The 24,987-nt window shown below is 36.5% G+C and overlaps 1 protein-coding gene across 9 annotated transcripts in view; it reads right to left on the bottom strand.

Moving 5' to 3' along the window:
- The window catches only part of DMD (dystrophin), a 2,565,910-nt gene that overhangs the window by 1,603,839 nt on the left and 937,084 nt on the right, over positions 1 to 24,987 (bottom strand). The gene's annotated exons all lie outside the window — the stretch shown is intronic.

Raw genomic sequence — 24,987 nt, 5'->3', positions numbered from 1 at the left:
AAGTCAAGCAAACAATTCCACTTACAATTGCATCAAAAACAATAAAGTACCGAGGAATAAATTTATCTAAGGAGGTAAAAGACCTGCACACTAAAAACTGTAAGACATTAATGAAAGAAATTTAAGAAAACATAAAAAAATTGAAAGATAATCCATTTTTGTGAACTGGAAGAATTAATACTGTTAAAATGCCCAACTACCCAAAGTCATCAACAGATTCAAAGCAATCCCTATTAAAAACTCCAATGGCAATTTTCACAGAGATAGAACAAGCAATCCTAAAATTTGTATAGATCCATAAACTTTCATTTTTCAAAAAGTAATTTAACTATAGTTGACACTCAAACAACACAAGTTTTAACTGCACAGGTCAATTATATGCACATTTTAATTTTTTCCAATTTTAAATACTACACTGCTACATGATCCATGGTTGGTTGAATCCACGGATGTGAAAAGGCAGATATGTAAGAACTATGGATACAAAGGGCCAACTATAAATTATACATTTATTTTTTGAACATGGGAAGGGCTGTGCTCCTAAACCCTTCATTGTTTAAGTCATCTGTATCTCTTACATGCATCACTGCATTCATCAGATTATTGCCCTTAGATAAATTTCTAGAGGTAAACAGGACTCAGATTTTACATATTTAAAGCATGATTTATTAAAAAGTTATACTCCAGAAAGACAATATCAGTTTCTTCTGTTATAAACCCTTCATAACTCATGAGATTTCCTGTTCCCTTACACTCTGGAAAATTATGGACATTATCACCTTTCTCACCCACCTATCTGGTAGGTAAAAATGTCCTCATTTTTTAAAATCATGTCTTTCATTGGTAGTTAGGTAGAGTGTCTTTTCGTATACTGATATGTTGATTTTTTTTTTCTTTTGTCATTTCTTGGATCATGATCTTTATGAATTTTCCTACTGATATGTTTTACTTTTTCTTATTGATGTACTACTTTTACCTATATGTGAAAGCTATTAAAATTATGTATGAGTGTTATAAATAACTTCCTAACTCATTGACTTTCTATATTCTCTATGATTTTTCATGTATAAATTCTAACCAATACGTGATACAATAAGAACTGCCTTACTAAATACCTTCACTCAATAAATAACTACTATAATCACAGAATGTGAAGAAACAGAAATAGTAAAAATTTAAAAAGCTTAATAAATATTTTCTTTCACATCCATTCTGGCTTCTAGGATCAACTGGGCAATGAGCAATTAGTAAATTCATGGTAATACTACAGTGCTTCTAGTGTACTTGTTACTGAACTATTTGAGGACCAAGTAGTTAAAAAGCCTTTAATTGCCTGGTTCACATGAAAATTAAATGATGAAATAGAAGTAGAGAAATCCATGGGCACATCTTATTTCTAATTCCATTAATGATCCAAAATTCCTCTTGAAATGACTTTTTGAGGTATTATAAAGTAAATTTTAATGTTTCAGAAAGGGAACTACATATCTCAGGAAGCAGATAATTGCCACTGGATTTAGCAATCTGACCCACAGTATAGAATTTTCTAATTAAAGCCCTCTTTTTATAATGCTAATCTTTCAGCCAAAAGTTTCCTTGGGACATGTTATAATGAAGATAAAATGTACTAAGATTTTAAATGAACCAGAGATCCCAGAGAAACCTAATAAACACATTCATAAATGTTCACTATAAGTAAATTTTATTGTGAAGTGTTCCTATTCTTAAATGTACCATCATAGGCATCATTATACCATGAATAACTGAACTAACAGAAATAGTTAAAATGCTAATCTTTCAAATCTGGATTTGATATATGTAAAAGAGGCACATGACTTTCTGTAACTCAACAGTAGGCGGATGATCTGGAAATAAAATCACATAACAATACTGTCAATTCATTATCAATCCTTTCAAAGATGATTTCTTTCTCCAAGAGTTTAATTTATAATATTTCCATAGTTTTAAAAAAATGTCTGCATGCTTATCTCAAGTTTTCCATGACTCAAAATACTTTATGTAAGTACTAACTGCATGCTACTTCACAGTTATTCTACATTAATTACTATCAAATAAGATATTCCTTCAAAAGAATTTATCTTTTACTTTACATATGCAAGATTAAGTGAGTTCCAGTTAAAAATAAAACATTTTCCAGTAGGTGTGGACCCCATGACACTGAATATATCACTGTTTACCACACATTTACTTACGTCGCCTTGCAAGTTCAGTTCATTTATGTTGATTGACAGCATCATTTAATTTTGGTGCTGATATTATTTATAGGTAAAGACCACAAAATAATATGTAATGACATGTTCCGGTGGATTTTATAGTAGAAATCATAATTACACATGGGTATCTATTTTAAGAAATATATCCGTATAAAACAAGGTGACAACCAACGTTATTATCTATTTTAATTTTGACATTACATTTTGAGTGTGGTTTCATTAAAAGATAGGGTTAAAATGTTTAAGGAATATTTCTTAAAATACTATGTGAAAAATAGATTGTTATATATAAGCAATGAAAAACAGGAAATCATATTGTTTAATAAATGTAGAAACTAGAGACCATTCTAGAGAAAATGGTAAAGTGAGATGAACTTGTTTAAAGTATTTAAAACTCTAGAACAGAAATCACATTCAGCATATTTTAAGATACCATGTGCTAGTCTGAACGGGTTAACATCTCTGGACTTCAGTTTTTTCACCTATAGCACCTTACAAATTACATAACATAAATTCTTCCCAGGCAATTTTGAAATTTCATTCATTTAGGATGGAAAGCAACTAATTGATCTCCACTGCAGAACTTAAACTCTGTGATAACCATAGACAAAAACACTCTCAAACTTCCTAGTTAATCAGGAATCTGAATAACTTCAAATATAATTTGAAGATCTGTACAAGCTTACTTAAACTGAGTACAGTCACCAATAAGTAAAATACTCATTGCTGAACACCTGTTAGGCAGCATGCTAGCTATTTTTCTCAGTTGAGCACCATCTCTCATAAGAATCTTGTAAATTGTGGCAGACTGCATTTTTCAACACGAGTACAAGAAGCGCATTTTTCAACATGAGTACAACAAGATCTCTCATTCGACCAAACTCCTCTTACAATGTAACAGTCAAACATCCCCATCAAGAGTTGGGTCTGCATTCCCTCCCCTTGAACATGGGTAGATCTGTGACCACGGAACAAATTACAGTATGTGACTTCCAAGAATAAGCTACAAAAGGCAATACAACTTCTGCTTGGTACTCTTTGGATCACTTGCTCTTGGTACCTAGCCAGCAGTTTTTGAGAGAACACAAATTACATGGGAAGAAGGCCCATAGGTATGTCCCAACCAACTGCCCTGGCTAGAGTTTCAACAGAGCCACCAGACATGTGAATGAAGGAGCCTTTGAGATGACTCCAGCCTCTGTTACTGTCTTGTTGCAACTCCATAAGTTCAGTTTAGTTCATTCAGTCACTCAGTAATATCCAACTCTTTGCAACCCCATGAACTGCAGCGTGCCAGGCCTCCCTGTCCATCACCAACTCCTGGAGTCCACCCAAACCCATGTCCACTGAGTCGATGATGCCATGCAACCATCTCATCCTCTGTCGTCCCCTTCTTCTCCTGCCCTCAATCTTTCCCAGCATCAGGGACTTTCCCAATGAGTCAACTCTTCGCATCAGGTGGCCAAAGTATTGGAGTTTCAGCTTTAGCATCAGTCCTTCCAATGAACACCCAGGGCTGATCGCCTTTAGGACAGACTGGTTGGATCTCCTTGCAGTGCAAGGGACTCTCAAGAGTCTTCTCCAACACCACAGTTCAAAAGCATCAATTCTTTGGCACTCAGCTTTCTTTATAGTCCAACTCTCACATCCATACATAACCACTGGAAAAACCATAGCCTTGACTAGATGAACCTTTGTTGACAAAGTAATGTCTCTGCTTTTTAACATGCTGTCTAGGTTGGTCATGACTTTCCTTCCAAGGAGTAAGCATCTTTTAATTTCATGGCTGCAATCACCATCCACAGTGATTGAGAATTCCCAAATTCAGTTAACCACCAGAAGAATGAGAGATAATGACAAAAATGACTGCTATTTTCATATGCTCTTTCAATTTTGAGGTGATTTGCTACATGGCAATGATAACTATAGAACAAGATATGCATGACTATACTTCACAGGTGAGTGAGGAGAAGAAGATGTGTAGCACAGAGCAAATAAGAAGATGAATCAGAATTTTACACATGCACTTATGACATCATGCTTCCTCAAAGATTTATTTGCAAGAAGAGTTTTGAAACAAATGTTTGGTATTAACATTCTTTGCGTGTGTGTTAGTCAGTCAGTCATGTCCGACCTTTTGTGACCCCATGGATTATAGCCCATCAGGCTTCTCTGTCCATGGAATTCTCCAGGCAAGAATACTGGAGTAGGTCGCCATTTCCATCTCCAGGGGATCTTCCTGATCCAGGGATTGAACGTGGGTCTGCTGCAATGCAGGCAGACTCTTTACAGACTGAGTCACAGGGAAGACTCACTTGAAAGGCGTTCAGTCATGTCTGACTCCTTGTGACCCCATGGACTACACAGTCCATGGAATTCTCCAGGCCAGAATACTTGAGTGGGTAGCCTTTCCCTTCTTGAGGGGATCTTCCTAACCCAGGAATCGAACCCAGGTCTCCCGCATTGCAGGTGGATTCTTTACCAGCTGAGCCACAAGGGAATCCCAAGAATACTGGAGTGGGTAGCCTATCCCTTCTCTTAATATGCTTCAAGAGGCAAAAAATAAGCTAAAGAAGCCATTCTACCTCCAGTCTTTATGAAGAGATCTGAAAAAAAAATCTATTAATGATTCCAGATAAGCCATCTGCCTTGGCAAAAAAATTATATAAACAGATTAGCTTGGTTCCATCCAATAATTATTTCAAACTTTGTAAAGTCACTAGGCCCACAAAATGTAATGAATATGAAATAAATGGGAACTTTCAGACACCACTGTTTTGCAGAATGCTGTTTTCCTCCAGTTTTTTTTTTTTTTAATCATCTACAGTTACACCTGGAGCTATCTCTGGTATCAAAACAGAGATGGGAAAGGTCAGTTTCCAGCACCAGTGATCTTTGCCAAAGTAAAAAAAGTGGAATTTTATTGTACAGTTTTGGATTTAGATTATTTTTAAGTTTAAATCATAAGTTATAAATATTGCAGAGAAGTTGGGAAGTTGACCTCCATTAATACAAACATTTCTTCATCCTTAAACAATTATGTAGTACCTATTGTGTAAAAGAGTGAGTAAAAACTGTTTTTGTACATACAGTGTACTAAGTATTTTAGCCACCCTGTAAAGCAGAAATCACCTCTATTTTAGACATGAGGAAATCAAGTCATAGACAGAAAATGATATATCAAGTCCCACAGAGAGATATTAAAATAGTAGAGTTGGAGTTTTAAGGAGTTTGGCTTCCTCTTGCCTTCTATTTCTCAGCTGAAGAGAAGGTTCAACTGATACTTTCAGCTAGAGAATACTCCTTTAACCCTAAGAGTTCCATTTTAAAAAAATTCAGCTTTTATTTCTTCATTTCAGTGACTAAAATGACTAAGAGTCATTTTCATTTTATTTAAAAAATATTTTGGTCTCCTTTCCCATTTTTAAATTAAGCTTCATGAAAGTATTTCCATGCTGTTCTCAGAAAGACTTTCAGGAACTAGAAGAACTGTAGTATATAGTCTCGGCTCAATTACATAATCACTGAGTGAATGAAAAAAATCTATACATATAGCTGATTCACTTTGCTGTACCGGAGAAACAAACACAGTATTGTAAAGCAGTTATACTCTAGTAATAAAATTTAAAAACATAAAATAAAAAAATCTGCATCTTTAATTATAGGATGTTTGATCAAAAATCTGACTCTAAATATAAGAATTTTGTGTACCAGAAACTGAAAAACTAAAAAACAGTTCATTGGTATAACTTAGCCAGGTGGATTTCTTTGTCCTGTTTCCTATTTTGCAGGTGGGTTTCTTTTTCCCTTTTTCTATTTTATAGATTAAAAAAAATGGCAGGGTAAGACTGTATCTGTTCAAAGTCATATTATTATCTATATTCTTTCTGATGTTCCCTCTGGTTTCTCAAAATTCTGCTTGGAAATTTTCAGTGCACCGATCTTTAGAGCCGAGCTCAAATCTGACAATTCTCTTTCTAGGTCACTTGCTCAGTCACATCAGAAAGTATAAAAGCTTCCACGAAGCAGATCAATAGTGCTTTTAATCTAAGGAGAGCTCCCCACTGGCTGGCTTTGCACCCTCTGTTTGCCAATTCTTCTGCACCATCTGCGTTCAGTCTGAGGGACACATCGTGTTGGGAGTGGCCAGTAACAGAGACAGAAACGAAGGATCCCTGCCCCTACCTCCTCCCGACAGGAACATTGGGTCTAAAATCATCTACAAGCGCTTTTTTTGCTTTAGAAGGAAGCAACACTATATTCCACTTTGCATGGTTCCAAGACTATTGCTCAGCAACCTTAGAACTAGAAAGTATATCCTTTACCTTAGAATTCTGTATCCAGTATATTACCTCAGGAAATTGCCAAACTCTATACCGGTTTTGATTCAAAATTTTATTTATGAATCAATTTGGAACCTAGATTCTATCCTCCCATAGAAGAAATGATAAAAATCTAACAGGGTCCTCAGATCAAACCACAAAATTTCATTTAACACCTGATGTGCTTAAGGAAGTAATCATAATACTGGCACCAGTTTTGAGAACCTACATGGTGCTTACACCCTGGAAGGTTCTTTATACACTTGAATTTACTTAATCCTCCTAACAGCTCTGTGAGTTAGAGATAAATATGATATCATGACCCATACGAGGAACTGCGGCCCACAATGGGCAAGAACTCTGTGAATACCACACAGCTAGAAGTGGCAGAGCTGGAATGTAACACAGCCTCTCTGATGCCAGACTTTGGGCTCTCTCCCCTATACTCAACTAGTATTCAGTATTTTCCTTCTCAAGAAGTGATGCTCCTGTGGGTAGATGTGGTTCCATTTTGACTGCTTCCCTGCTTTCGGAGTATCAAGTGCCTATCTTTATCTGAACTACTTCTCTACTCCCTAAGTGAAACTGCTTTGATTCAGGAATCATCCTATTCCATTGGACTATATGATTCTAGGATGGCTGACTTTTGATTGGTTTAAGCCAGTCATGGTAGTATGTTCCATTTCTCCTTACTGGTTTAGGCATTAGGATGTGAGGTAATCCAAGATAATCCAATCAAATACAAGAAAAATATCCTTGGGAGTTTCTTGAAAATGCTTATTCTTAGAGGAGGCATATGTTCAGATTATGATAAACAAGGAATAATCAATAAATAGTTTCAAAAACTGGGTAGCTTTTAGGGGAAAAATTATTAGATTGTTTTTAACTATTCAATTTGCACCAGTTTTAGTAGGATCAAAGTTTAAAAAAGAAAACTAGAAGAAACCATGGGAGAATCTTTTTGAAGTGCCCTTTCAATAGCAGTCATCTATAAATATGACCTCCCCCTGCTGACAAAAAGTCATCAAATACAAGATTAAAGAATTTCAAACAACATAAAATAATAGCATTTCAAATGGAGAAAAATACCACAAATTTAAAAGACAAAGAGCAACTTTAAAATTATTTGGATTCTATGTCACCAAAAAATGATTAATGCATTTATTATATAAATAATTCCCACAAAGTGGTAAGAAAAAATACTACTCCAACTGACAAAAATTGGGAAACATGAAAATCTCCATGATAAATAAATCCTACTTGTTCTTAAGCATGTGTAAAGATGCCCCATCTCTCTCACAGTAAGAAAACTGCAAATACTTGAAATTTCACACAGACATAAATATCCATGTATAAGGGATGGCAAGGATGTGAACAGTTCATTTTAATTGACTTTATCTTTTTTATTTTTAAATCATGTTCAGGCATATCCTATAGCAAGAACAAGTTAAAAAACATTTGATATATAGAACTTTTGCTGAGACTACTTCCTTCAGTTTATCATTCAATTTCTGAAATATGCCATTTAGTGCAAGGCCAGTCATTATTATAGAGAATGTTTGTGTAGATGTGAGAGGTAGGCAGATTGGTATCCACTGTCAACTACAAATTGGCACTTACCAAGAACATTGCCAACTGAACAACAAAGGTGTTTGCCATCTACCTCTATGGAGATTGAACCCTATGCTGCTATAGCTGGTGACCTTCAACAACCCCTGAAGGAATTCAGGGTGGAGTGAGACACTCTGTGCTCCAGGGAATCTGGTGGGACAGGTCTTTAGATAGTTGGATGTTTTTAGGAATAGATTTTATGATCTCAATCCTTGTATCTCCTCATATCTCTAGAGAAGCACTAAATCCCTTCATGGTGATATCAGATCCTCATGACTAACAAAAAACCTTTTGTAAAATGAATGCTTCATGGTATTGAACTTCCCCTTCACCAAAACCTTATATATTGACTTTCCCCCACTGCTGCTTTGGAGCAGTCTCTCAGAGCTATCTGAGATGCTGCCTCCCAGGCAGCAGTCCTCATTTTGCCCCAAATAAAACTTAACTCACAACTCTCAAGCTGTACATCTTTTTTGTAGTGGACATCACCTATGAAACAGAGACAAAGCAATGGATAAGGAGGAGGAGGAGGAGATAAAGTGACTGAACTGCATAATTTAAAGACATACCCTAAGGAAGATCTGGATGCAAGGGGGAGTGTGTGAAGGAAGAGAGTCACAGATAAGATTGACAAGGTTTGACAGATTAGATAAAGTTGAAATCCACACTTTACAGACAGGAAGGAAAAAGGTACTAGAAATAATCCACAGAACTGGGTAGAAATTAAGAACCAGTTAGGCACAGGGAAGTTCAGGGAGGAGTCACACATGGCTAGATAGGTTCAAGCCCTGATGAGAATAAATATCCAAAGAGACCATTGGCCCCATGGGCCAAGATGAGGTCAGGCTTAAATACATTGAATTTGAGATTATGGTAAGACATCCTGCATGGAAACTACTAGACAGTAGGTAGATGAAAATTGTAGAACTGAACCATTTCAAGGGAAGGACCACAACCCTGAGAAGCATGAATTGTGTATAAACAGACACAAACATTGAGGGCATGAACACGCTTTGTATGTTGGTCACTTCTTATTTCTTCTAGTTTGTGAGCATCTAAATGTCATTTTTAGCTCTAAAGTATTTTCTACTTTTTCTCCACCTAACCGTATACTTTGTAAAGATAGATCAAAACTAGGTAAAGGTAACTCTTTTTCTTAATCTTAACTTTAAGTACTTTGAAGAGACCCACAAGTATTTTTTTTTGTTCTATTTTCCCCTTTGTTATTAGAAGAGCCAATTTTATTGTTCATGTATAATTACTACTTTTGCAATGTTTTACATATTTTTATAATACAGAGGCTGATTCTCTGTAGTGTTTCTATATGTTCTAAAGTTAATATCTCTATTTTAAATGTTCAACTGCTTATTTCACAAATGGACAAATAATTATTTACCTGTCCTATTGGTGACAGGCAGACTGCCAGGAGGTGGACAGTTATTGTTCATCAGGCAAAGAGGAGGAAGAGAAAGATTTATTTTTCTTCCCAAATGCTTTCCAGCATTTATAAATATTAGAAGACTGACAATAATGATGATGAAAAAGGAAGAGACCCCTGGCTGATCTGGCGGGGGGTTTCAAAGTGCAAAACCTCAAAACTCTACTGGAAGTGATGATACCTGCTTTGAGTCCCAGTTCTGCCAGTTACTCACTGCTTACATAAACCCTTCATTCCATTAAAATTTCTCCTATGTTAAAATGAGTCCAATAAGATCACTGCAAAGGTTTATTGTACTGGTCAAATGAGATGTGTATTCAAAAGGCTTTCAAAAATGCAAATATTAGATACAGAGGAGAGGTGCTTTTTCACTCTGGCAAGATTGATAAGGATATAATTCTTTTTTATTAATATAAAATTATAAGAATATAGGTAAAATATGGGCTTCCCAGGTGGTGTGAGTGGTAAAGAACCCACCTGCCAATGCAGGAGACATAAGAGATATGGGTTCAGTCCCAGGGTTGGGAAATTCCCCTGGAGAAGGGAGGGCAAACCCACCCCAGTTTTCTCACCTGGAGAACCCTATGGACAGAGGAGCCTGGCGGGCTACAGTCCATGAGGTCACAAAGAGTCAGATACAACAGAAATGATTTAGCATGCACGCGTGCCTGCCATGGGTGATTTTCCAAAGCCTGATTCCTTTACTTTGTGAGCTTATTAGAGATCAGAAGACGTTGTTTGGGGGAACTCAAAGTGTTTATTAAATCAGTGTGGGCATCTGTGCCCTAAGTTATGCAAGGAACACAAAGATCTGCCTTTATAGACAGAAATATAGGTATATCCTTATTTCTTTTTTTTTTCCTACCATGTTGTTTCCAGCATAATGGTAGTTTCAACAATGCTTCCAGAAGGATGAGGCTCATGTGCAGTCAACAAAGGAGGAAGGGAACCACTTGAGACATCAGGGTACCTTGTAAGAGCCATGCAATACCAATCTTACTGTTCGCTTGCAGGCAATGGATGCCCTTCTAAGGTTTGTATCCCGAGGTGTTAGACAGTAGCAGCCAGAAAAACACTCCCTCAAAGATGCCCATGTCCTAATCCCTAGAACATGTGGATGTGTTACATTACATGGCAATGAAGAATTAAGGTTGCAGATGAAATTGTTCGCTGATCAGCTAGACTTAAGATAGGCCCCTATATAATCTAGGAAGACCCCATGCATTCAGGAGTCCTATAAAGTAGGAGAGAGAGGCAGAAGAGTAGGTCAAAACAATGTGATAAGAGAAAAGACTCAACTTGCCCTTGTTATCTTTGAAGATGGAAGAGGCCATGAACCAGGGAAGGTGAGGAACCTTTAAAAGCTAAAAAAGACAAGGAAATGATATGTCCCTTAGAGCCTGCAGAAGGAAGGCAGTCCTGCTGACAGCTTTTTTAGCCCAGGGAGACCCAGGATGAACTTCTACACCGTCAGATAACATGTGTGTGTCTGCATGCTTAGTCAGTCATGTCTAACTCTTTGGGACTTCATGGACTGTAGCCCACCAGGCTCATCTGTCCATGGGATTCTCCACACAAGAATACTGTAAGTGGTTGCCATTCTCTTCTCCAGGATATCTTCCCGATACAGGGATCAAACCTATGTCTCCTGCATTGCAGGCAGATTCTGTACCAACTGAGCCACCAGGGAAGCCCCATAATATAATAAGTTATAATAAATTTGTGCTGTTTTAAGCCACTAAATTTGTGATTATTTGTGACAGTCACAAGAGGAAACTAATATATAGATTCATAATCAGTTAAGAGTGGCTTCATCCAGATTGGAAAAGAAGTACAACTCTCACTGTTTGCAGATGACATGATCCTCTACATAGAAAACCCTAAAGACACCACCAGAAAATTACTAGAGCTAATCAGTGAATATAGTAAAATTGTAGGATATAAAAATAATACACAGAAATCTGTTGCATTCCTATACACTAAGAATGAGAAGACAGAAGGAGAAATTAAGGAAACAATCTCATTCACCACTGCAAAGAAAAGAATAAAATGCTTAGGAATAAATTTACCTAAAGAAACAAAAGATCTATATATAGAAAACTATAAAACACTGATGAAAGAAATCAAAGATGACGCAAATAGATGGAGAAATATACGATGCTCATGGATTGGGAGAATCAATATAGTGAAAATGAATATACTATCCAAAGCAATCTATAGATTCAATGCAATCCTTTTCAAGATACCAATGGTATTTTTCAGAGAACTAGAACAAATAACTTCACAATTTGTATGGAAACGCAAAAAACCTCAAATTAGCCAAAGCAATCTTGAGAAGGAAGAATGGAACTGGAGGAATCAACCTGCCTGACTTCAGACTATACTACAAAGCTACGGTCATCAAGACAGTATGGTACTGGCACAAGACAGAAATAGAGAGCAATGGAACAAAATAGAAAGCCGAAATAAATCCACACACCTATGGATACCTTATCTTTGACAAAGGAGGCAAAAATATACAATGGAGAAAAGACAATCTCTTTAAGAAGTGTTGCTAGGAAAACTGGTCAACCACCTGTAAAAGAATGAAACTAGAACACTTTCTAACACCACACACAAAAATAAGCTCAAAATGGATCAAATATATAAATGCAAGACTAGAAACTATAAAACTCTTAGAGGAAAACATAGGCAGGAAACTCTCTGAGATAAATCACAGCAAAATCCTCTATGACTCACGTCCCAGAGTAATGGAAATAAAAGCAAAAATAAACAAATGGGACCTAATTAAACTTAAAAGCTTTTGCACAACAAAGGAAACTATAATCAAGGTGAAAAGGCAGCCTTCAGAATGGGAGAAAATAATAGCAAGCAAAACAACTGACAAAGAATTAATCTCCAAAATATACAAGCAACTCATACAACTCAATACCAGAATAACAAACAACCCAATCAAAACATGGGCCAAAGAACTAAACAGACATTTATTCAAAGAATACATACAGATGGCTAACAAATACATGAAAAGATTCTCAACATCACTCATTATCAGAGAAATGCAAATCAAATCCACAATGAGGTATACCATCTCCTGCCAGTCAGAATGGCTGCCATCAAAAAGTCACAAACAATAAATGCTGGAGAGGGTGTGGAGAAAAGGGAACCTGCTTACACTGTCGGTGGGAAAGCAAACTAGTACAACTACTATGTGTGGAGGAACAGTGTGAAGCTTTCTTTTTTTTTTTTTTTTATGTTTTTTTTATTTTTTTTTTTTTATTATTTTTTTTTCCAGTGGGTTTTGTCATACATTGATATGAATCAGCCATGGATTTACATGTATTCCCAATCCCGATCCCCCCTCCCACCTCCCTCTCCACCCGCTTCCTCTGGGTCTTCCCAGTGCACCAGGCCGGAGCACTTGTCTCATGCATCCCACCTGGGCTGGTGATCTGTTTCACCATAGATAGTATACATGCTGTTCTTTTGAATTAAAAAACTGGAAATAGAACTTCCATATGACCCAGCAATCCCACTGCTGCACACACACACCAAGGAAACCAGAACTGAAAGAGACATATGCACCCCAATGTTCATTGCAGAACTGTTTACAATAACTAGGACATGGAAGCAACCCAGATGTCCATCGGCAGATGACCTGATAAGAAAGTTGTGGTACATATACACAATGGAATATTACTCAGCCATTAAAAAGAATACATTTGAATCAGTTCTAATGAGGTGGATGAAACTGGAGCCTATTATACAGAGTGAAGACAGAAAAAGAAACACCAATACAATATACTAATGCATATATATGGAATTTAGAAAGACGGTAATGATGACCCTATATGCAAGACAGCAAAAGAGACACATATGTAAAGAATAGACTTTTGAACTATGTGGGAGAAGGCAGCGTGGGACGATTTGAGAGAATAGCATTGAAACATGTATATTACCATATGTAAAACAGATGATCAGTGCAAGTTTGATGCATGAAGCAGGCCACTCTAGGCTGGTGCTCTGGGACAACCCAGAGTGGGTGGGGAGGGAGGTGGGAGGGGTGTTCAAGATGGGGGAGCACATGTACATCTGTGGCTGAGTCATGTCAACGTATGGCAAAAACCACAATACTGTAACTTAATGAGCCTACAATTAATATAAAAATTAATTTAAACAAGTGGCTTCATCTAAGAGATATAGATTTTTATCCATGTGAACATAAATGATTCAGTATAGGTTTTTCAAGTATTACAATGCAGTTACTAGGTCCTCACTTTCATTCTCTCTTGAACCCACTCCAATCAGCAACACTTCCAAAAAATGACACAGCACTGAAATTGCTCTTATCAAAGCAAACATCAACCAGAATGACTGTATAACATATTGGCCAAAGTGGGATAGTTTAGAGAGTGAAGAAGTATTATTAGTAAAGCCACTGTGATAACTGTTATATGTCAAGATTTCCCAGGGACCTTATTCCACTGACATTTCATAGGCTAACTTTTATTTATTTTTTATTTTTTCATAGACTAACTTTTAATAATGTTACTTGAACTGATTAATCAGTAATAATTAATTGTATTAAACACTCTTCTCTCCCTGAAACATTTTATTCCCCTGGCTTCTACAATACCACACACTCCCCTCTTTTCATGTCTTCTTTCTAGCAATCTTTTTTATCCCATTGGCTTATTCCACCACCTCTCTAAGGTGATCTCATCTAGGTGAATTTTTTCCCCTAGGTGATCTCAGTCAGTTCATTGGATTTACATGCTATCTATGTTGTTGATGACTTCCAAGTGACTTATCCTCAACTCCTATCTTAGAACTCCAGGTTGATATATAGTCAAGTCTCATAAGCATCTCAAGATTAATACATTCAATGTGATGCATTGCATTAATAAAATAAAGGATAAAAATTATATGACCATCTTAATATGATTAATCTGAAAAAAATTCAATCTGAAAAAGATTCTGAAAGAATTCAATACACATTGAATTGAAAACATTCAGAAAAAGAATCTGAAAAAATTCAATCTGAATTTGAAAAAATTCTGAAAAAGTTCAATACCCATTCATGATAAAAATGCACCACAAGCTGTGGACAGAAGGAACTTACCTCAACACAATAAAGGACATACATGACAAATCCACAGCTAAATATTTTCTCTCATTCTGTAGGCTACCTTTTCATTTTGTTGTTGGTTTCCTTTGCTGTATGATAGCTTTAGGTTTCATGTAGCTCCACTTCTTTATTTTTTCTTTTGTTGCCTTTGCTTTGGTGTCAAATCCAAAACATCATTAGTAATACCCACATCAAGAAGCTTTTTTAGCTTTGTTGTATTCTGGCAGGTTTATGGTTTCAGGTGTTATAGTCAAGTCTTTTATCCATTTTGAGCTGATTTTTGTGTATAGTGTAAGATAGTCTTCTTCATTCTTTTGCATGTATCTAATTTTCCAGTACCACTTACTGAAGAGACTGTCCTTTCCACCCTGCATATTCTCAGATCCTTTATTGTAAATTAATTGACCATACATGTATGGGTTTATTTCTGTTAAAGTATCCATATACTCAAAGCAATCAAGAGATTCAATGCAGTCCCTATCAAAATTCCAATCACATTTTTCATGAAAACAGAACAATCCTAAAATATGTATGGAACCACAGAAGTCCCCAAACAGCCAAAGCAATCTTGAGAAAGAAGACTAAAGCTGAAGACATCAAGTTCTCTGATTTCAATTTATATTATGAAACTATAATAATCAAAACAGTATAGTAGTGGCATTAAAAAAAAAAAAGACACAAAGATGGAACAGAAGAGAGAGACCCAAAATAATCTCAATCTCTGTCAAATTTCCAATTGCATTTTCAGAGAATTAGAGCAAATAATTCTCAATTTTTTATGGAACAGACAATTTCACTCATCTCACACGCTAGTAAAGTAATGCTCAAAATTCTCCAAAACAGGCTTCAGCAATATGCAAACCGTGAACTTCCAGATGTTCAAGCTGGTTTTAGAAAAGGCAGAGGAACCAGAGATCAAATTGCCAACATCCGCTGGATCATTGAAAAAGCAAGAGAGTTCCAGAAAAACATGTATTTCTGCTTTAGTGACTATGCCAAAGCCTTTGACTGTGTGGGTCACAATAAACTGTGGAAAATTCTTCAAGAGATGCGAATACCAGACCACCTGACCCACCTCTTGAGAAACCTATATGCAGGTCAGAAAGCAACAGTTAGAACTGGACATGGAACAACAGACTGGTTCCAAATAGGAAAAGGAGTACGTCAAGGCTGTATATTGTCACCCTGCTTATTTAACTTATATGCAGAGTGCATCATGAGAAACGCTGGGCTGGAAGAAGCACAAGCTGGAATCAAGATTGCCGGGAGAAATATCAATAACCTCAGATATGCAGATGACACCACCCTTATGGCAGAAAGTGAAGAGGAACTAAAGAGCCTCTTGATGAAAGTAAAAGAGGAGAGTGAAAAAATTGGCTTAAAGCTCAACATTCAGAAAACTAAGCTCATGGCATCTGGTCCCATCACTTCATGGGAAATAGATGGAGAAACAGTGGAAACAGTGGCTGACTTTATATTTTGGGGGCTCCAAAATCACTGCAGATGGTGATTGCAGCCACTAAATTAAAAGGCACTTATTCCTTGGAAGGAAAGTTATGACCAACCTAGACAACATATTAAAAAGCAGAGACATTACTTTGCCAACAAAGGTCCATCTAGTCAAGGCTATGGTCTTTCCAGTGGTCATGTATGGATGTGAAAGTTGGACTGTGAAGAAAGCTGAGCACCGAAAAATTGATGCTTTTGAACTTTGGTGTTGGAGAAGACTCTTGAGAGTCCCTTGGACTGCAAGGAGATCCAACCAGTTCATCTTAAAGAGATCATTCCTGGGTGTTCATCAGAAAGACTGATGCTGAAGCTGAAACTCCAATAATTTGGCCACCCCATGTGAAGAGTTGACTCATTAGAAAAGGTCCTGATGCTGGGAGGGGTTGGGGGCAGGAGGAGAAGGGGATGACAGCAGATGAGATGGCTGGTTGGCATCACTGACTCGATGGACATGAGTTTGAGTAAACACCGGGAGTTGGTGATGGACAGGGATGCCTGGCGTGCTGCGATTCATGGGGTCACAAAGAGTCGGACACGACTGAGCGACTGAACTAAACTGAACTGAACTGAAGGTCAAAGCTAGTTGCAAAACATATATCTGATAAGGGGTTAATATCCAAAATATATACAGAGAACTCATACAACTCAATAGCAAAAAAAAAAATCCAATTAAAATATGGGCATAGGATCTGGATAGACAGTTTTTCAGAGAAGCCATACAAGTAACCAACAAGCAAATGAAAAGATACCCAATGTCACTAATCATCGGAAAATGCAAATCAAAATCACAATGAGCTATCACCTTACACCTGTTAGAATGGCTATCATCAAAAAGACAAGAAATAAGAAGTATTGGTGAGGCTATGGAGAAAAAGGAATCTTTGTGCATCGTTAGTGTGAATATAAATTGGTGTCACCACTATTAAAAACTGGTTCCTTAAAAAATTAAAAATAGAACTACCATATAATCCAACAATTTTTCTTCCAGGTATTTAGACAAAACAAAACAAAAAGACTGCTTCAAAAAGAAGTCTCTATCACCTTGTGCACTGCTGCATTATTCACAATGGCCAAGAGATGTGGAACCAACCTAAGTATACATCCATGGATGAATGCATAGAGAAAATGTGATACACACACACACACACACACCCTGGCATATTATTCAGCCATAGAAAATAATGAAATCTTGCTATTTGCAACAACGTAGAGAGATCTTTCAGGCATTATGCTAAATGAAATGAGTCAAAGAAAGAAACAAATACCACGAGATCTCACTTACAACTAGAAACATAGATACAGAAAACGGATTGGTTGCCACAGGCAAGGGTCAGGGGGTGGACAAAATGGGTGAAGGAAGTCAAAAGCTATCAATTTCTAGTTAAGTCATGGGGATACAATGTACAGTGTGGCAACTGTGGTTAATAATACCATATTGCATATGTGAAAGTTGCTAAGAAGTTAATCTTAAAAGTTCTCATCTCAAGCTGGGCGGGGGGTAATGTAACTACGTATGGTGACAATATTAACAAGACTTACTATGGTAATCATTTCACAACATATACACATATAGCATCATTATGCTGTACACCTGAAATTAATATGTTGCATGTCAGTTATACTTCCATTAAAAAAAACTTAAAAAATATTAACACATTCTAAAGTGAGCCTCTAACCTTACTCTCAAAACTGCTCCTCCTACAATCTATTAAAGCGTGGTTGGTGGCAACTCCATTCTTCCCACTGCCTAAAGAAAAACCTCACATTAAGCCTTGATTTCTTGAATTCTTTCATGCATACCCACTATGTCATATGGAGCATGATCCTGATGCAATGGTGGCCTCCAATTCTACTACTAGGAATGCCATTTTAGATCAGAAAGCAGAAAGGCTCACCAACCAAATTAATATGTTCAAATCTTAACATTGATTACATCATTTAATGCACACGGGAAGAAGGGGAAGCAGATGAAGGGTACAATGGGATAAGGTCAAAGAGTAGGATCACTACACTATTTAAATCCTGAAAGTGAAAAAAAAATAAAATAAAAGGAAAAGTGAAGTTGTTAATCACTCAGTCGTGTCCCACTCTGTGCCCCATGGACTGTAGCCTGCCAAGCTCCTCTGTCTATGGAATTCTGCAGGCAAGAGTACTGGAATGGGTAGCCGTTCCCTTCTTCAGGAGATATTCCCGACCCAGGGATTGAACCCAGGTCTTCTGCATTGCAGGTAGATTCTCATCCTGGGTTGTACAACAATACATGTAAAACCATGGCTGATTCGTGTCAATGTGTGACAAAACCCACTGCAATGTTGTGAAGTGGTTAGCCTCCAACCAGTGAAAATGAATGAAACAAAAAAATTTAAAAAAAAACACATGCATATGTTTTGTTGCATCAGTCTTCCTTGTTGATGGTGTGGTGATAGAACCAGAGGTGAGATTTGAGCAAGGTGCATTCTTAGGACAGAATGTACCTTGGACCACCACATACACTTGCACTATTGGAGAGATGCAGGGGCAAGTATAGCTAACCTATAGCTGCAGCTCATTAATTAGTCTGCTAGATAGTTACAGGATTTATTTGCATTTTTTATGTAGAGCGCTTGGGAGGCCATAAGATATACTGAGTATCATTAATGAGCAGTCAATTTAGGAATGATGTAGCTGTCAGCCCAGAAGTCATATAACCATACCTTATTGTTTGGTCTTTTCATCTCTCTCCATCCGTAAGCAACACTCTTGTGTATTCCACCTATTTTTAACATGTGCAATAGATTAAGTAACTATCTATAGGTGACACATATTTTGGCCTCTGCCTAATGTCTCCTCTGCTTTTTAATATGCTATCTAGGTTGGTCATAACTTTCCTTCCAAGGAGTAAGTGCCTTTTAATTTCATGGCTGCAATCACCATCTGCAGTGATTTTGGAGCCCCCAAAAATAAAATCTGACACAGTTTCCACTGTTTCCCCATCTATTTCCCATGAAGTGATGGGACCAGATGCCATGAGCTTAGTTTTCTGAATGTTGAGCTTTAAGCCAACTTTTTCACTCTCCTCTTTTACTTTCATCAAGAGGCTTTTTAGTTCCTCTTCACTTTCTGCCATAAGGGTGGTGTCATCTGCATATCTGAGGTTATTGATATTTCTCCCAGCAATCTTGATTCCAGCTTGTGCTTCTTCCAGCCCAGCGTTTCTCATGATGTACTCTGCATATAAGTTAAACAAGCAGGGTGACAATATACAGCCTTGACGTACTCCTTTTCCTATTTGGAACCAGTCTGTTGTTCCATGTCCAGTTCTAACTGTTGCTTTCTGACCTGCATATAGGTTTCTCAAGAGGTGGGTCAGGTGGTCTGGTATTCGCATCTCTTGAAGAATTTTCCACAGTTTATTGTGATCCACAGTTTATTGTGATCCACAGTCAAAGGCTTTGGCATAGTCACTAAAGCAGAAATAGATGTTTTCCTGGAACTCTCTTGCTTTTTCGGGCAGGAGGAGAAGGGGACGACAGAGAATGAGATGGCTGGATGGCATCACCAACTCGATGGACACGAGTTTGAGTAAACTCTGGGAATTGGTGATGGACAGGGAGGCCTGGCATGCTGCGATTCATGGGGTCGCGAAGAGTCGGACACGACTGAGTGACTGAACTGAACTGAATGTCTCCTCATCAGCTAAATTTAACATGTGGGGTTCAATTATATTTCATAAGTTATTGATTTATTTAAAGTTTATGTTTAATGCCGCTTAGAAGTTTTATCTATCATCTTAGCTTTATTATAACACAATTAAATATTCTCAAAAAATACAGCTAATATATGTTCCACATTGAATTGGAAAATGCTATATGGTTATTCAAAACATATCCAGAATTCAATTACCATGCATCATGCTCAAAGGCAGAACCATTATAAATAAAAATAATATGGAAATTTCTCAGAAATTAAAAAAAAGAGCTACCATATGATCCAGCAATTCCACTTCTCAGTATACATTTAAAGGAAATGAAAACAGTGTCTCAAAGATGTATCAGCACTCCCATGTTCACAGGAACATTATTCACAATAGTCAAGATATGAAAACAAACCTAAACGTCAGTTAATGGGTGAATGAATAAAGAAAACATGGTGTATGTGTATGTGTATATATACACACAAACACATATATACATATAATGAAATAGTGTTCAGTCTTTACAAGGAAGGAAATTCTGCCATTTGAGACAACACAGACAAACCTAGAGGACATCATGCCAAGTGAATAAGCCAGAAACAGAAAAATAAATATTATATAATCATATTATCTCATTATACATTGAATTTTAAAAAAGTAGTAGTAGTCAAACTCATAGAAACAGAGAGTAGAAGTGTGGTTCACCAGGGGCTGTAGGGAGACAATCACAGGAGTTTTTTGTCTTTTTTAATGGATACGGATCTTCCATTTTGCAAGATGAAAAGAATTCTGGAGATGGATGGTGGTGATGGTTAGGTAATTTTATGAATGTATTCAAAACCACTGAATTGCATACTTAAAAAGGGTTAACATGGTCACTTTTATGTTATTTGTATTTGACCACAAAAAAATATCGGGGGGAAAGAAAGAAAAAAATAATATCTTGCCTGGATTACTGCTATAGCAGTCGAACTAGTCTCCTTGCTTCCATCCTTATTCTTTTAAGTCTCCTCTCCACACAGCAGCCAAGATGAAAATCATGAGTTTATGTCACTCCTCCAATAGCTTTCTACCTCAATGGTAATAAAAACCTTTACTATTACTTATAAGGCCCTTTGTGATCCGGTCCATTACTATGTCTCCAGCAATGTGCCCCTAACCCATGCCTTTCCTTGAATACTCCAAATATTCCCACGACTCAAGAATTTTGTATTATCTCTGTTTTGTCCTCATGTGTTTATCTTCCCAAAGGCACCCATACCTCTTTCCAGTCTTTACTCAATATTTACTTTCTTAGTGAATCCTCTGACTATACACTGAAATTTTAATTTTTCCACGATGTGCATATTCCACAGTCCTTTTATGTTTTTACTTTTAGCATTTACTATTGTACTTCCTACTATATTTTACTTACTACATATTACTTTCATTTTATTTGAAATGTTATTCTACTTATATAGTTTTTCTTGCTCACATTATGACTCGCCCATGAGCACATGCCCTCCATCAAGGCAGGAGTTATTTTGTATATTTGTTTAATTATGTGTCACTTGGTCCTATAATAATACCTGCTACATAGGTGATTAATACATAAGTGTAAAATTATGACATAAATGAATACTATTCGACATGTGAGAATAATAATAGAGAAAATTCAGTGGCAGTATAATTAACATGAACCTGGTGTTAGATAAATCTGAACTTGAATCCAGGCCCTGCCACTTATTGGTTAGGTCTTGAAATTTGGATTAAACTTTCCAATTTGAAAAGGAGATATAAGTCATTCTAGGCTGAGAGAACCATAAAAGCTAAGACACAAAATTGCTTCACACTATGCAGGAGAAAAAGTGATTTAATTTGGTTGGAGTAAAGAAAACATAAAATAGATTAGTGTGAAACAAGCATGAAAATATAAATTGTTAATAGATCATGGAACTTATTGATGAAATTTAGGAGAATGGAATTGTCACAAAGGCAAAAGGAAGTGAAGAAAGTTTTGTGAATGGTATTATTAAAGCTGTTAATAAGAAAATCTAATCTGATTTAGAGGGGACTAAGCTAAAAAGAGTGATATTGATTGCAAAGCTATTTCTGTAACCTAGCAGACATGCAGTGAGCCTGAATCAGAGGGCACTTATACCGAGGGGAATGCCGAGGGGACATAACTTAATAAAGAAATATATGAAGAAAGAATTGACAATACATGTCTCCTTACTGAATATCCGATCACTACACACAAGAGAGTATGTCACATATTTAAGTCTCAAGAACTGCTGAATAACATCTTCAGTTACATAACCAAAAGGACAACAAACAGGTCTGTGAGCAATGAAACAAGGTCCACTTCAGGATATCAGAGTTTTGAGAAATCAGTGGACATCAAGATATAGATGCATATCAAAGAGTTGAAAATGAGTTGGAAATGAGGCTGTAAATCAAGAGAGACTGGAAGTAGTGAAAACATAGATACAGTGATCATGGGGGCAGACAGCTTCAAGTCAAGAGACTAAATCATACTGACAAGAGACAACGTATACAAAAGAGAAGGTCAAAGGATCTCACACCAGACACTTATACTAAGGGAGTTGAAAGAGGAGTAAAAGCCACATAAGGAAAGAGACACAGGACAGTTAGAGATGGAGAAGAAGCTGTTAAGTCTAGAGGCTATAAGAAAAGTATTTCAATGACAGTACAAAACCTGAGAGGTGAGAAAAAGACACTGGATTTGGTGATGAAGTATAATTATTTGTTGAATGAACAAATGAATATATAAAGCATAGACTACAAAAAATGATCAGTGAAAGAGTCATAAAATAGTACATTAACAAGATAAAATGGAGTGGTGTGTCTGGAGAGAGGAGGTGTATACCTACAGGAGTTTTGGCTAGTGTGAGGTGCCTGGAGAAAGAGAGAAATGGAAAGTGAAAAAAGATATTGGGGATTTTGGATATTAGATTAGGAGTAGAATGAGAGGTATGATCAAAACAAAAATAGAAATTCAGTGTAACTATAAAAATGATGTCCTCCACTCAAGAGTGAGCGGTAGCTAAGTGATACAATGAAGGAAAAGTTGGGGTTCACATCAGATCCTATTTCATCTTGGGAAATTATGAGAAAAACTGATTTATAGGCAGAAATCCTGAGACAGGTACGACTGCTTCACCTAAATACATTCACAAACTGCAATAACTATAAATCAGATTTTCTAAGTTGGGACAGAAGGGGATAATCAATGTTTCTAAGATATTGGAAACTTCTAAGATAATTTAGGCATTTTATGTTTCCCACAGAGAACAGTCACCACATGACTCTCTCTTCCGTTACAGAAAACTTAATCCTTATAGACCACCAGGTAAACACTTGAATGAAACCCTTTGATGGAATCCAATCTTGCCTGTCATTTGAAGTGGATCAGATACAACCTGTAGGGGGCAGTACAGGCTCAGCCCCTCTGAGAAATTCTTCAGAAAAATTTTCTCAGTAAATAAGACAAAAACTTCTCAAACCTAACTACATGTAGCACCATTTTCTGCTGTGGTTCCTTTGAAAATAGGCAGAATATATCATTCCTCAACTGATTCATGTTTCTTCTGTTAAAACAGATAAGTGAACTGTTGAATATTTTATGATATATTACATATTTTGTAATATTTAGACAAAGGGAGAGTGAACAAATACCATCTAGCAAAATTAAGTCCATTTATAATTACTTCATTAAGGAGTCATACCTGAGCAATGCCTTAATGAGATGGTAATGAGGTAAAAATGTGCTGTCAGAGTAAGCACTAGAGAAAATCTTCTGGAAAAGGCAGCCCAATAACCTGAAAATAAGGGGGAAAATACTTCCCTCTTTGTCTTGCCTTACACGTCTTTATTTTAGGAGGAACGACACCTATTTTTTAAGGCTTGGAATTTTCTTTTGGAGTATGGTGATTAAAAAAACAAAAAAAAAAAGCCTAAAGAGTCAGGGAGAGTCAGGAGGGTGCAAGAAGAGAAGAAAGGAAAGGGTGGATGTACTTCAAATGGAGATAAAAAAATAGTACCTCTCAACTCAGAGAGTCATGATAAGGATTTTGCTAGTTCATATGATGTATACACATAGCATATAGTTAACACTCAGTAATGTGTGGCAGAATTCTTTTTATTTACTGATAATGAAGAAACTGATGAAGTTATTTTGTTCAAGAATATACAATTGACCTTTGTGAAAATGTGGATGGGAATCTAATTGAAGATGAGGCTGAGTCACATAAACACTCTCACTCATCTCCTTTGTTCAACTTGGCAAGAAAACCAGCCAAGGATAAAGGGCAATGGGATGCCCTGAAATATGTTCCCTTGGGGAAATCTTTCAGTGTTAAAAACTTTCAACCTCACGCATCAATTAACTGCTCCAAATAAATCACAAATTAAATACAACCACTATCTTAACAAAACTGATGAGTCTCCACAAAGGTACACTTTTCTCCAATGAGATCAAGACAATAATTTCTAAATCCCCATTCACAGTGCTGTATTTACAAAAGTCACTTCTGCAAGAACTTTTCAAATTGTTCTTCTAAGCAAAATATATGATATTTTCTTTTAAAAGGAAGTTTTGGCAAATCCAGTAATTCTAGCACACTTCATTTCCATGTTCTAACATGTAGAGGCTATAGCTTCCTATATTTTTTTGGTTTTCTACAACATTGCAATAATGAAGGAAAACTCCACTGAGAAGATTTTTCACATGGAAAATATTGAATGGTGCATAGAATCTGACCTGGTTTGAGTGTGACTTTCTTGTATAAATACTACAGAGCCTGCTATCAAGTTTAAATTAGCCAAATTAAAATATATGAAGAAGCTTGCAGCTATATTTTTCTTAAATAGAATACAAATACATATATATAGAGTGAATATATAATAAGGGTGTCTATATAGAGAATACATTTCCCTTACGAATCAGATATCTAGAAAAATCTACCCAAGTAATGTGACTAGCAAATTATATGCATTTTCTCATTCTAATAAATGAGCTCTTTTTAATGAGCTTTATGTTTTGGTATAACCATTATAACCTTCATAAAAGCTAA

Source organism: Cervus elaphus, chromosome X (assembly GCF_910594005.1).
Source record: "Cervus elaphus chromosome X, mCerEla1.1, whole genome shotgun sequence".
NCBI lineage: Eukaryota > Metazoa > Chordata > Mammalia > Artiodactyla > Cervidae > Cervus > Cervus elaphus.
Note: the sequence above shows the minus strand (reverse complement) of the source record. Positions and strands in the feature narration are given on the sequence as shown.